Below are 13,033 nucleotides of genomic sequence, written 5' to 3'. Positions count from 1 at the left end.
TGTAAGTGGGTCGGGTAGAAAGCAAACCCGGGCGCGAGGCTGCTGCGGAGAAGACCACACACGCCAGAGCCCCAGCCCTGGACCAGCTGTCAGTCGTCCGTCCTTGGTCTCCGAAGGCCAACACCATCTAACAAGATGAAATGTGCCAACCCACATGCTTCTCTGACCATACACTTTGCCAATTGAATTAGATTTCCCCCGGTTGATACTGGAGCGAGTCTTCATTTCCTGGCCATCTGCTGTTTGGGTGGCAGGAAAGTCCTCTGAGTGCCAGAGAAGCAGCCAGAGCCGAAAATGCTCCACGGCCGCCCCAGGAGCAGGGGCCCGGCATCCCCAGGGAGGCCCCAGCGGCCACGCCGCCAGCAGGGAAGCTCGGGGGCCGCCAGCCTGGGGCTCAGTCCTCGCCCAGAGCCCTGGGTTCCGGACGCTCGTGAAAGTAGGTGAAGGTCAGCTGCGAGTGGAGGAGGGTGTGGTGAGACGGCGTGTGTGAGCGTGTGCGTGAATGTGAGCACACAATTCTGTGTGAGTGTATAATCATGTGAGCAGTGTGTGTGAGCATGTCACGGCCTGAGCATGTGTGTGTGAGCATGTACATGTGTGTAAGCATGGACATGTGTGTGAGCACGTGAGAGCATTGTATGAGCATGTGCATGTGTGATCTGCGTACCTGTGTGTGAGTGTATCAGTGTGTGTGAGCATGTACAGGTGTGAGCAGGTGCATTGTGTGAGCATGTGCACGCATGAGCATGTTCGTGTGTCAGGTGTGCGTGTGTGTACATGTGTGTGCATGTGTGTGTGACCATGTACTGTGTGAGCACATACATGTGTGTGAGCAGGTGCACACGTGAGCATGTTCGTGTGTGAGCATGTGTGCGTGTGAACATGTCACTGTGTGAGCATGTGTGTGTGAGCATGTATATGTGTGTAAGCATGGACATGTGTGTGAGCATGTGCATGTGTGATCTGTGTACCTGTGTGTGAGTGTATCACTGTGTATGAGCATGTACAGGTGTGAGCAGGTGTATTGTGTGAGCATGTGCACACATGAGCATGTTCGTGTGTGAGCGTGTGCGTGTGTGCACATGTGTGTGAGCATGTGTGTGTGACCGTGTACGTGTGTGAGCACATACATGTGTTCGTGAGCAGGTGCACGCGTGAGCACGTTCGTGTGTGAGGTGTGCATGTGTGTACATGTGTGTGCATGTGTGTGACCATGTACTGTGTGAGCACATACATGTGTTCGTGAGCAGGTGCACGCGTGAGCATGTTCGTGTGTGAGCATGTGCGTGTGAGCATGTGTGCGTGTGAACATGTCACTGTGTGAGCATGTGTGTGTGAGCATGTATATGTGTGTAAGCACGGACATGTGTGTGAGCATGTGTGTGTGACCGTGTACGTGTGTGAGCAGGTGCACGTGTGAGCACGTGCGTGTGTGAGCATGTGCCTGTGAGCATGTCACCGTGTGAGAGTGTCATCGTGTGAGCATTGTGAATGTGTGAGTGAGCATATTACACGTACATGAGCTCACGAGAGCATGTTCCTGTGAGTGTGTCACTGTGGGTGTGACAGAGGCGGCAAGGCTGTGGGGGAAAGAGCGAACAGCTCTCACACCCTCGGGCCCACAGTGGGTAGCACAGCACAGCACCTCCGGGCCCAGGCCCGCTCGTCTGTCTTCTGAAGCCCGGGCACTGGGAGCTTTGGGGGTTCTGCCCCAGCCTTCCCACATGGCCCCCCCAGCTCAGCACAAAGCGACACCCCGTCACAATCACCCTCATCCACCCCAAAGACGTCATCAACAAACCGTGTTGTGCGCACGAACACCCAGTTCCCCGTGACCCCCAGCGGCCGAGGAGGAGGAGCCCCAAGTGGCCACGGGGACGAACGGATAAACAACACGTGGTGCGTCCGTGCGAAGAACATTACTCGCCCGCAAGAGGAAAGAGACCCTGACGCCTGCCACCTCACGGATGCGCCTTGAGGACGTGATACTGACTGCCGTGAGCCCGTCACAGAAGGACACGCGCCGTGTGACTCCACCCACGCGAGGCCCCTGGAGTCATCGAATCACAGAGACAGAATGTGGATGGTGGACACGGGGGGCCGGGGAGGGGATGTGAATACTTCATGAGGTCATAGTCTCTGTGTGGGAAGATGGGAAGTTCTGGGGGCAGCTGGGTAGCTCAGCCGTTCAGCATCTGACTCTTGGTTTCTGCTCAGGTCATGATATCACGGTTCATAAGTTCAAGGCCCGCATGGGGCTCTGCGCTGACAGCGAGGAGCCTGCTTGGGATTCTCTCTCTCCCCTCTCTCTGCCCCTCTCCAGCTCGTGCTCTCTCTCTCTCCCTCTCCCTCTCAAAAACAAATAAGTAAACTTAAAAAGAAGGAAGAAAGTTCTGGAGATGGATGGGGGGGATGGTTGCACAACAATGTGAGTGTAGTTAATTCCACTGAACTGTATACACTCAGCAACTTTAAAAATACAATTAACAAGCTTGATTAAACAGAAGCATTTATAACTATGTGACCATAACAAAGAATGCACAAAATACTAACGAAAATTAAAAAAAATTTTAACGTTTATTTTTAATTTTTTTTACATTTATTTTTGAGAGAGAGAGAGAATCCAAAGCAGGCTCCAGGCTCTGAGCTGTCCGCACAGAGCCCGACGTGGGGCTCGAACTCACGGACCACAAGCTCATGACCTGAGCTGGAGTCCCAGGCTTAACCGCCTGAGCCGCCCAGGCACCCCGATGGTTACCATGTTTTTAGGAAACAGGTAGGTCTCCACAGCTAGGTTAGATACAGACACAGCCACGGATGCAGATAGAGATGAGCTATGCATCGTGTTGCCGTTGGTCACAGGCCTTCTGGAAGAGTACCTCTGCGACTGCGTCAGTCAGCGTCCTGCCTGGGACATTAGGGGGCAGCCGTACCACAACTGGGAAATCACGGAGAGGACGTAAGAGGCCGCAGGCAACCCCAGGGTGTGGGGAGGGCCAGCCTGGAGGCACGGGGTCTCCCCGGGGGGGGGGGGGGGGGGGTGGACCGCAGGAAGTCCGCTGCTTCTCCGGCCCCAGGCTGGTGTGCGGCTGCCCCCGGGCGGGCGCCGTGCCTGGCAGCCAGGCGCTGGGCGAGCCGGGGCATCGGGACGCACACCGAGGCCTCGTGTGGGGAACCTAAGCCAAGAGGCCACAGGGAGAGTACACCAGGCCAGCAGGGCCACAAGGTCACGAGGGGCACGAGGCGGCGCACCGGGGTTGTCCTCACCCCGCACCGCCCACCCCTGGGCGCTGCGCTGGGCAAACCTGACACCTGGCTCTTCCCGAAGGAGAAACATGCCCGCAGCGGGTACCGAAGGGTGTCCGGAGCCCGGAGACGGAGAGCCGACCTCAGCGACCTCGGGCAGAGGCCCCCTGGACGAGACGCCAAAAGCGATGATCATAAAAGCGGTTATGTTGCACTTTCGTGAAACCGCCTGCGCATCCAAAGACCCCGCCAAGAAAACAACGGACAAGGCGCGGACTTGGAAAACTAGGCACCCGCGTCTGCGTCCGAAAAAGGACACGTGAAAGTTAAGGAAGGGAAACTCACAGAGGGGCACAGTGGGGAGGCGGGAGGTGGCCCCAGGCCCACCACCCACGCCAGGTTCAGAAGGACCCTCAGTGCCGGGAAAGGTGTGCGGCTCCCGGGAGAAACCGACAGCCCCTGCAACCCAGCCAGGGAAAGACCCCATCACCGCCCCCCTGGGGAGAGACCCCCTGTCACCGCCCCCCCCCCCCCCCCCCGGGGACAGACACTGCCACCCCCTGCGCGAGCCAGAGACCCCGTCGCCCCCACCACGGGGAGAGACCGTGCCCCCCGCCCCCCCACCACCCCGTCCCCCCACCCCCCCTCCAGGGAGAGACCCCCCTGTAACCCCCCCCCACCCGGACAGACCACTGCCACCCCGTGCCCGAGGCAGAGACCCCGTCGCCCCCCCCAACGGGGAGACCGTGCCCCCCGCCCCCCCCCCCCCCGCCAGGGAGAGACCCCCTGTTCCCACCCCCCCCCCCCCGGGGACAGACCACTGCCACCCCCTGCCCGAGGCAGAGACCCCGTCACCCCCCCCCCCACAGGGAGAGACCGTGCCCCCCGCCCCCCCACCCCCCCGTCACCCCCACCCCCCCCGTCACCCCCACCCCCCCCTCCAGGGAGAGACCCCCTGTAACCCACCCCCCCCCAGGGACAGACCACTGCCACCCCCTGCCCGAGGCAGAGACCCCGTCGACCCCCCACGGGGACAGACCGTGCCCCCCGCCCTGCCCCCCCACCACCGCCAGGGACAGACCCCGTCACCCCCCCCCCCCCCCCGGGACAGACCGCTGTCACCCCCTGCCCGAGGCAGAGACCCCGTCGACCCCCCACGGGGACAGACCGTGCCCCCCGCCCTGCCCCCCCACCACCGCCAGGGACAGACCCCGTCACCCCCCCCCCCGGGACAGACCGCTGTCACCCCCTGCCCGAGGCAGAGACCCCCTCGCCCCCCCCCACGGGGAGAGACCGTGCCCCCTGCCCCCCCCCCCCCCCCCGCCAGGGAGAGACCCCCTGTCATCCCCCCCCCCCGGGGGACAGACCGCTATCACCCCCTGCCCGAGGCAGAGACCCCGTCGCCCTGCCCCCCCCCCACAGGGAGATACCGTGCCCCCCACCCCCCCATCCCCCCCGCCCCCCCCACTCCCCCCTCCAGGGAGAGACCCCCTGTCACACCCCCCCCCCCCCCCCGGGGACAGACCACTGCCACCCCCTGCCCGAGCCAGAGACCTCGTCGCCCCCCCCACGCGGAGAGACCGTGCCCCCCGCCCCCCCCACCCCCAGAGACAGACCCCCTGTCACACCCCCCCCCCCCCCCCGGGACAGACTACTGCCACCCCCTGCCCGAGCCAGAGACCCCGTCGCCCCCCCCACGGGGAGAGACCGTGCCCCCCGCCCTGCCCTCCCCCTTCCCCCCCACCCCCCCTCCAGGGAGAGACCGCCGTCACCCCCCTCCCCCAGGAGAGACCGAGGTCACGGGAATCCTGCTTTTCCGCAAAGGACTTGCAGACTCGCGGGCACGTTGTCTTTCTCCATAAAACACCCTTCTCTGACTTGTTGCGCTAACCCTACCACACGGTTTCTGCGGTGGCTTGCAATCCCAGGTTGCAGTCCTCCGTTCCTCCCAAATAAATCCATTTCTGCCGGTAAAATACCTGGCAATGGTCAACACCCCCTGGTGCCAGAGAAGCGGGATCCGGAGAAGGCGCTCAACCGCCCAAGGCCGGAGAGCCAGCAGGTGCGGTGCCCGCAGGGCCGGCTGACCTCCCTGATGCCCCACGACCCTGGGGTTTGAGGGTGGTGTCTCCGGGATTCCTGCCTCCTGAGCTCCCCGGGGCCTAGTCGGGATCTGTTTTAAGTCTGCTTTCTGGTCCGACTCCTGTTTGGAGACAAGCTGTTCCTAACTGGAAATGTGCTGGCTTTGGGCGGGATTTTTTTTGGAACAGGCTGTTCCTGTGGAAATGGTGCTCTTTAGGGATTTTTCTCTTCACTCGGGAGGAAAACCTTTAAGAAATGGAAGCCCGGTGATCAAGTGCTTTGAGGGTACTCTCCCCCACCCTGGGGCCCCGCCAGTCTTATGTGTAAAAACTGGCCCCTCCACATGTGCATTTCTTTGGTTTTTTGTGTATTTAGTTTTGAGAGAGTGAGTGGGGGAGGGGCAAAGAGCGAGAGGGGGACAGAGGATCCAAAACGGACTCTGTCTGCACTGTCGGCGTAGAGTCCGACCTGGGGCTCAAACGCAGGAACCGCGAGATCATGACCTGAGCCAAAGTCGGACACTCAACGGACTGAGCCACCCAGGCACCCCCACACGTGCATTTCTAACTAAACGGACCAACCTCACCAAAAGATTTTAGAACTTCAATGTCTGTTGTGGGGAACGTAGGTCCCAGCAGACTTTCTCATTGCCGAATTGGAAACCACGGCTCTAAAGTTGTCAGAACAGTGGGGAGCCACTTTGGTCTTTTGAACCTGCGAAATGTGACCAGGAATCTCGAGTTGTCTCCCTGCAAAGTACAGTCTGTAGACAGAGGCGGGCAAACAACAGAAAGAAGCCAAAATGGCTCCTGAGGCCCTTCCCCCCATCTTTTCCATCCCCACCTCATCCTCAGGCCCCTCTGGTGCCATCAAGTTCCTTCCCTTAGCGGTCCCCACCTCCCCTACACCCTCAGTGCCTCAGTTTCCCCATTCTGACTCTTTCGACCAATGTCCCTTTTCCTCTGAGCCTCCCCACCCCCCCCCCCGCCGCCAACCCCATATGTACTAAAACCTGCCCCTCTAAACTCAAGTCCTCTGAGGATCTAAATAAACCCCAAGTTTCTCATGCTCCCTGGACTTAGGGTGAATGAGGAGCCACAAGGAGTTTCCTAAAGTGACTGAGGATCCCATAGGTCTGCTGGGGAATTTAGATAGTCTTTTAAATTTACCAACCTGGTTTTTCAGATTACGTCAGTGAGGCCACATGCTACTGAGGAGGACTGGGCCAAACACCAGATACAATTATCTGGAAGGGAACATCCTGAAGGGGGTTTAGAGAAACAGACCCCTAACTTCGGGCAAGATGCAAGAACCCTCCCTGGAAATGCCCACCAAGCAATTACAGGAGGGTTTCCCAAGCCCGCAGAGTGGAACACACTCCAGGCTGTCAAACAAAATCCTGGTGCACCTGCTCATCGCCATCACAGTGGGCTACAAACTTTCTTTTTTATGTGGATATATATTTTTACACGCTACCTTGTGAGCTACAGTGTCAATAAGAACATGAGTATTTAAAAGTATATAATATTCTATAGTTTAAAGGTTGAAGAGTATTTTATTTTATGAATCAACTGTAATTTTTTTTAGTCAATACTCACTTCCCACCTTGGACCTCTCAGTTGCTTCTATTTTAATACTATTGTAAACAATGCTACGTGAAGTATTCTGATGTGTAATTTCCGAATTTAACTCTTAGATATGTGTAATTTCCAAAGTTACATAACCACAAGCAATACATAAGTGCACATTTCCATACAACCTTCCAAGCAATGGGTATTTCAATTTGTTAAGTTTATTTACTTATTTTGAAAGAGAGAGAAAGCACATGTGCGAGCAGGGGAGGGGCAGAGAGAGAGGGAGAGAGCATCCCAAGCAGACTCCATGCTGTCAGCACAGAGCCCGATGTGGGGCTTGAACGCACGAACCATGAGATTATGACCTGAGCTGAGATCAAGAGTCAGACGCTTAACCGACTGAGCCACCCAGGCGCCCCGCAATGGGTATTTAAAAAATGTGTTTATTTGGGGGGTAAAATTTGTAAAATTATGATAAATTATAGTCAACATTAATGAGCACTTTTTGTGGTGAGTACTTTACATATTTATCTAATATAGTCTCACAAAAACTTTGTAGTTACTAATTTTAATCCTAATTTCACAGATTAATAAATTGAGGCATAGAAAGTAAATACATGTTGTCTAAGCTAACACAACAGAGTTGATGCCATTATCGGAACTACTTATTTCTACTATAAAATAACTTTTATACAGTAAATCTTTGGTATTCTTTCATGAATGATCTGTTTATTTCTTCCTTCAATATTCTCCACGTAATATTTGGCTTTGTATTATTGACTTAAAATAGCATTTGATATCTAAAAATATTGACAATTTAACGGTCATATGGCCCAGCGTTTTTTTCCCAGTTTATTTGTTGTACTTCTATTTTGTTTATGACAGCATGATGACTTGAGAGAATATCAGTCAAAATATTTTAATCTCTGATTGTGTTATAGAAAGAGTTGATACATGTTACCCTAGTCTCATCGTATAACATAGTGATCCAACAAGTCAATTTGTGACGTTATGCTCCCGACTCCAAATCACCTTGATCTTCCTCAAGACATTGAATCCAACCAGGCAGCATGTAACCCTGTGTTTATTAAAGGGTCAAACCGGGATCTTTCTCTTTTAGCTAAAAGGACCAGGATGGAATGGGAAATGATGTTTGCCCCAGACTTAGTTGACAAACAAGCTTGCCCGACTCCTAGATGAGTCCTCCAAAACAAAGACTGCGAAAATTCTCAGTTTTCAGCTCCAGCGAATGGAGGCCCCGAAACAAAACCAAAACCTCATGGTTTCTGCTCTTACTGCAAAGGGCCGGGACGCGGCGGAAAGACCGTTGCCAACTGGAGTGATCCAGGCACCTTCGACCCTCTAGCCAACCTATTCCAATACCCTCCTCATTCCCAGGGAGGGGCGGGGGGGGGGGGGGGGGGGGGTCCACGGAACTCCTGGCGTTTCCCAATCCCCCCTCTTCATCGACCTGGAGGAACCACTCTCCAGACTGGGAGGGAATCTCCACCCGCCACCACCAAGCAGCCCTCCCCTCGGAGCACTGGAACAGCTCACGGAGCGGGGTCTCCAATAAACCTCAGCAGGTTCCGTCCCTGAACCCACTCCCCCCGTCTGGGCCCTCCGAGAGACACACGCCCTTTTCTCCTTACTTCCTCTGCCCATTCACTTATTGGGCTGAGGTGTCTTAGAAAAATTTCATGCTGCGACTCCTTCCTCCCCAAAGGGGGACATAATCCTAGAATTTGACAGCAGCAATCAAAGCAGCCAAATCGGTAAGTCAAATGACCCTTGAACGTCTCCTATTTGCTCCTTCTCCGAGCTAACTGGAGCTAAGTCCAAAGACACTGATCATTTGTCCCTGTTAGATCAGCTACCACTCTCCTCATGGGCAAAACCTTCAGCTGAAACTGGCAGAACTCACAGAAAGTGCCTACTTCGCTCGTCCCACATCCAAGGTATAATCCAGGGAAAACCGCACTTCTCCCAGACTCTGAACCGTCCAACGGACCATTAGAGGTTTGGCAAATGGATCTCATACGGCTTCCCTACCTCAGGGAAAGAAATATGTTCTTGTCGTGGTCTGTATGTTTTGCCACCGGACCGAAGCTTCCCCTTGTAGACAGGCCAATGCTTCTTCTGTGGCTAAAATTCTGTTAAAGAAGATTACTCCTACCTTGGGGGCCCCTCTCACACATCATGGTGGTCGGGAAACCCACTTCACCATTCAGGTGCTTTGTTAGTTAGGCGTGCACTGTTCGGCCGTGTGATGTTACCACACTTGCACTGTGCACACGCCACGCTCAGTCCTCAGACTTGTCACACTCACTCGCGGCATCGTGAAGTCTCAGCTGGAAAAACTTGTGGAGACTGCCACTGGTCCTTCTAAATCTCAGGTCCATTCTCCGGGGAACTCCTGGACCCTCACCCTTTGAGACAGTCACAGGACGTCCGGCCCGCTTGGCCCTGCCTCCTCGACCCACAGTCCGTAAAGGGAGGTCCCTTCCGTAGCGTCAAGGCTCGCTGCTCCTATAAAAACAACCACGGTTTGGTAGAGCAAGCTTTGCGCGGCGTGCTCCCGGGACACGCCGTCCTGCATCACCCCTGGCAACCCAGAGACTTCGTCTGTCGGGAAAGATGCCTCCAGAAAGACTCTCTTCAACCTCGCCGGCAAGTGCGGCCACAGTCCAGGGAACAGACTCTCGGATCCACGGGACACGTGCAAAGACGACGCCTGACTGGCCCTGCCCGCCATCTGGTGTGGCCTGGAGGTACGGGCTTCCCAGAACTGAAGCCGACGACATCTGGCCACGCTTTCCCATGAGGTCTGGACCAGGCCAGTGGACCTTCTTCTCACAGTTGCTTCTCTCTTTTGTAGGAAGACAGTGTCCCTGTCTGCTTCTTCCAAGCCCTTTCGCAAGGGCTGGAACCTCTTCTCTTGATTGTGCCTCTGTAGAAACAGCCTCATGAGGATCCTGGGGCGAGTTAATTTTCACTTGTTCTCTTCAACGGGTTTGAAGGTTCAGAATTCACAAAAGTCTTCTTTCATCTGAACTATTAACTGACTTTGAATTTTTACCCAAATTCATGGTCTCTGACCATGGCTGTATTACCTAATAGCAGATTTGGTTCAAAGCAGCTCTTCTGAGATAACAACACTGCTTTATTTTTTTTTTTTACATTTATTTATTTTTGAGACAGAGAGAGAGAGCACGAACAGGGGAGGGTCAGAGAAAGAGGGAGACACAGAATCTGAAACAGGCCTCAGGCTCTGAGCTGTCAGCACAGAGCCCGACGCAGGGCTCGAACCCACGGACCACGAGATCATGACCTGAGCCGAAGTCGGACACTTAACCGACTGAGCCACCCAGGCGCCCCAACAACACTGCTTTAGAACGTCTTAGACGTTGTGTTCATCAGCTATGGTTTCACATTTACACCTGCACCGTATCCTCCCAGATGCACTCGGTTAATCCTTTCAATGCGTGTGCCGGCAGTGATCACTAGTCAGCCTTCACAGTAGCTTCAGACAGAAGCTTCCAGGAGGTATACGCGACTCTGGCTTGGCCTTCATGAGAATCTTCTGCCCTAAGTCGGAATGAGTGCCAATCGATATTTCAGTTGGCTACTCTCACACCCGGGAGTCCTGGTTTAGGACCATCACACCACTTGGAATTGTCATGTAACTACTTTTGTTTTGTATAATTACTTCGATTTTGTTGCCCATCACACCTGTGTAAAAATGACATACACTAAGGGGATGATCTCCAGCGCTGATAACCTTGACAAATGTGGACAACAGAAGGGAGGCGCCCAGAGTTTCTCCCTCCTGACCCACCTTGTTACCCAAATTGCCTCAGTAGGTTTCCAATCTGTACAATTTCCCTCCAACGTGGGATATGACACCCAGAAAAGGGCCTTCCTGGAGCCAAGGGACAAAGGTCACTGAATTTGGAAAACCTGATCAGTGATCAGAAAAAAAATCTTGATCAAAAGGGGTAAACGTGAAAATTAACAAAAGGACACCTCACTGACGTGGAGCAAGGCGGCCAGCAGGGGGAGCTCTCCCAGCACACCCCTCCGCGTCCCCCCGTGTCCCTTCCAGACCTACCCACATCTCAGCTGGAGAGAACCCTCGGTTACAGGCCCCGGGACAGGGAGGCTGTTCCCCGCGTCTCCTGCAAGAAACAACCACTCCTGCAGGTCACCAGCGAGAAACGTCACCACCCAGAACTCCCGCTTTCCTCCAACAGACTTTTCTTCAAAACAGCCCCTCCCAACTTCCTACACCTTCCCCGTAAAATGTTTCTCTGTTTTGCTTGTTGGACGGGCGGTGGTTTTACCATAGTTTGGTGGTCCCAGATTGCAACTCTCTGCTATTCCCAAATAAATCCTTTTTTTTTTTTTTTTGCTGGCAAGTAACTTTTATTTTTCAGATCAACAGATATGTATGTATAATATGTAAAGAATGACTTTAAAACTTTTTAACGTTTTATTTTGAAAGAGAGGGAGAGACAAAGCAAGCAGGGGAGGGGCATAGAGAGAGGGAGACAGAGAATCCCAAGCAGGATCAGCGCTGTCATGACAGAGCCCGACTTGGGGCTTGAACTCACCAAATGTGACATCATGACCTGAGCTGAAATCAAGAGTCCCACGCTTAGCCGACTGAGCCACTCAGGCACCCCAAGAAGGCCTTTAAAAACCAAGGCTAAAGCAATGAATAACCCCAATTTTAAAATGAGCCACAGACTTGAATAGACACCTCAACGGAAAAGATGCACAAGTGGCTACTGGGCACCTCAAACTGCCACTGATCTCTGCCCCTCAATGAGACAGCCCTGCACACCCATCGGAGAGCCCGAACACCTGCACCAAGCAGCCAGCGTTGGGGGTGCTTCGCGGGCAGTGTCTTGCACGCTGAGCACGCACTTCCCAGAAATTCCGCTGTCTGCCCAGGAGGGTGACAGCGTGTTTACCTGGGCGTGGCCACAGCTTCATTCGGAACCGCTCCCCACCGGCGCCTTGGGGCCCGCACCGCCCTCCAGTCCAGCCCGGGCGACGAGGGACGAGCTCCCGACCCACCAACACCACCAAGGAAACGTTTTGTGAGCGAAAGACGCCGGATACATGATAGACATTCACTTCCTTGTGATTCCAGAACAGGCGAAACGAACCGAACCACGGTGGCCTCCTCGGCGGGAAGGGGACAGGCCGTGCCTGCAAAGGGCCCGGCGGAGCTTTCCGGGGACGCCACTATTCCCGATTGTCCGTGTATACACTTCTCCAGTTGTACGAGTCACAACCGAACGCTGACATCCGGGGCCCCGTCCCGCCCCGTCCAGCCCGGTCCCCGGGGGTCACGTCCCAAGCCGGAGCCCTGAGAGGCAGGCCCTGGGGCCGGGCCCGGCCTGGCGAGGGACTCACCGTCTTGCCAGAGGAGACGCTGAAGTCCTTGGGCAGGTCGGGGATGGCCTTGGGGTGGCGCCCCCTCTGCTGCAGGGCAGACGGGCAGGCGGCCGGGCCTGTGTCCCGGAGGCTCCGCCAGCTCCCATCTAGCCGGGGGGGGAGGGGGGGGGGGTCACGTGGGCACGCCTGCCATTGTCAACCTTGCAAGTAAAAACGCCGGTTACTTTACCAGCAAAACAAGGGCTGATTCGGAAAGAAAAGAGAATTGAACCCAGGACGACACGCGGCGGCAAAACCGTAGGCGAGTCTGGCCAACAGGGGACAGGTGCGCGTGGCTTGGGAAGGTCGTTATGAACTCAACGTCCATTGGAGGACACCGGGAGTGTGGTGGCTTCTCATTGGCGGAGCTGCTGGCGGCCTCTTCCCGTGGGGTCTGCGACCGACCCCCACTGGTGGGGCCTCCTGACTCCAGCTTGTGCCCTTTCCTGCTACTAATGTTTACACTGCAAAGGAAATGGGGAGATGGGTCTTTATTGGGGGTAATCCAGGGAAAATGGAGGGGGTTCTGTTACTAAAAGTCAGGAGAGAAAGCATGGATATGCAGTGGAAGTGCCTGCTCCAGGGACAACATATTCAGCCCGGACGATGGGTCAAGACTGGGTGGATTCTGTACCGCATTTCCCAGCCTCTCTCGAAGTGAGGAGTGGCCCTGGGGGCTAGAAAGC

At 55.2% G+C, this 13,033-nt stretch overlaps 1 long non-coding RNA gene across 1 annotated transcript; it reads right to left on the bottom strand.

The window, feature by feature from the left end:
* Positions 1 to 5,050: 5,050 nt before the first annotated feature.
* Positions 5,051 to 12,452, bottom strand: LOC144614008 (uncharacterized). The gene is made up of 3 exons (XR_013551547.2): positions 12,327 to 12,452; positions 11,014 to 11,080; positions 5,051 to 6,091 (listed from the first exon to the last, which is right to left on the bottom strand). It is a non-coding gene; the product is annotated as an uncharacterized LOC144614008 (long non-coding RNA).
* Positions 12,453 to 13,033: the final 581 nt, after the last annotated feature.

The sequence above is a fragment of the Panthera onca genome, chromosome D4 (genome assembly GCF_046562875.1).
Source record: "Panthera onca isolate mPanOnc1 chromosome D4, mPanOnc1 haplotype 2, whole genome shotgun sequence".
Lineage (NCBI taxonomy): Eukaryota > Metazoa > Chordata > Mammalia > Carnivora > Felidae > Panthera > Panthera onca.
Note: the sequence above shows the minus strand (reverse complement) of the source record. Positions and strands in the feature narration are given on the sequence as shown.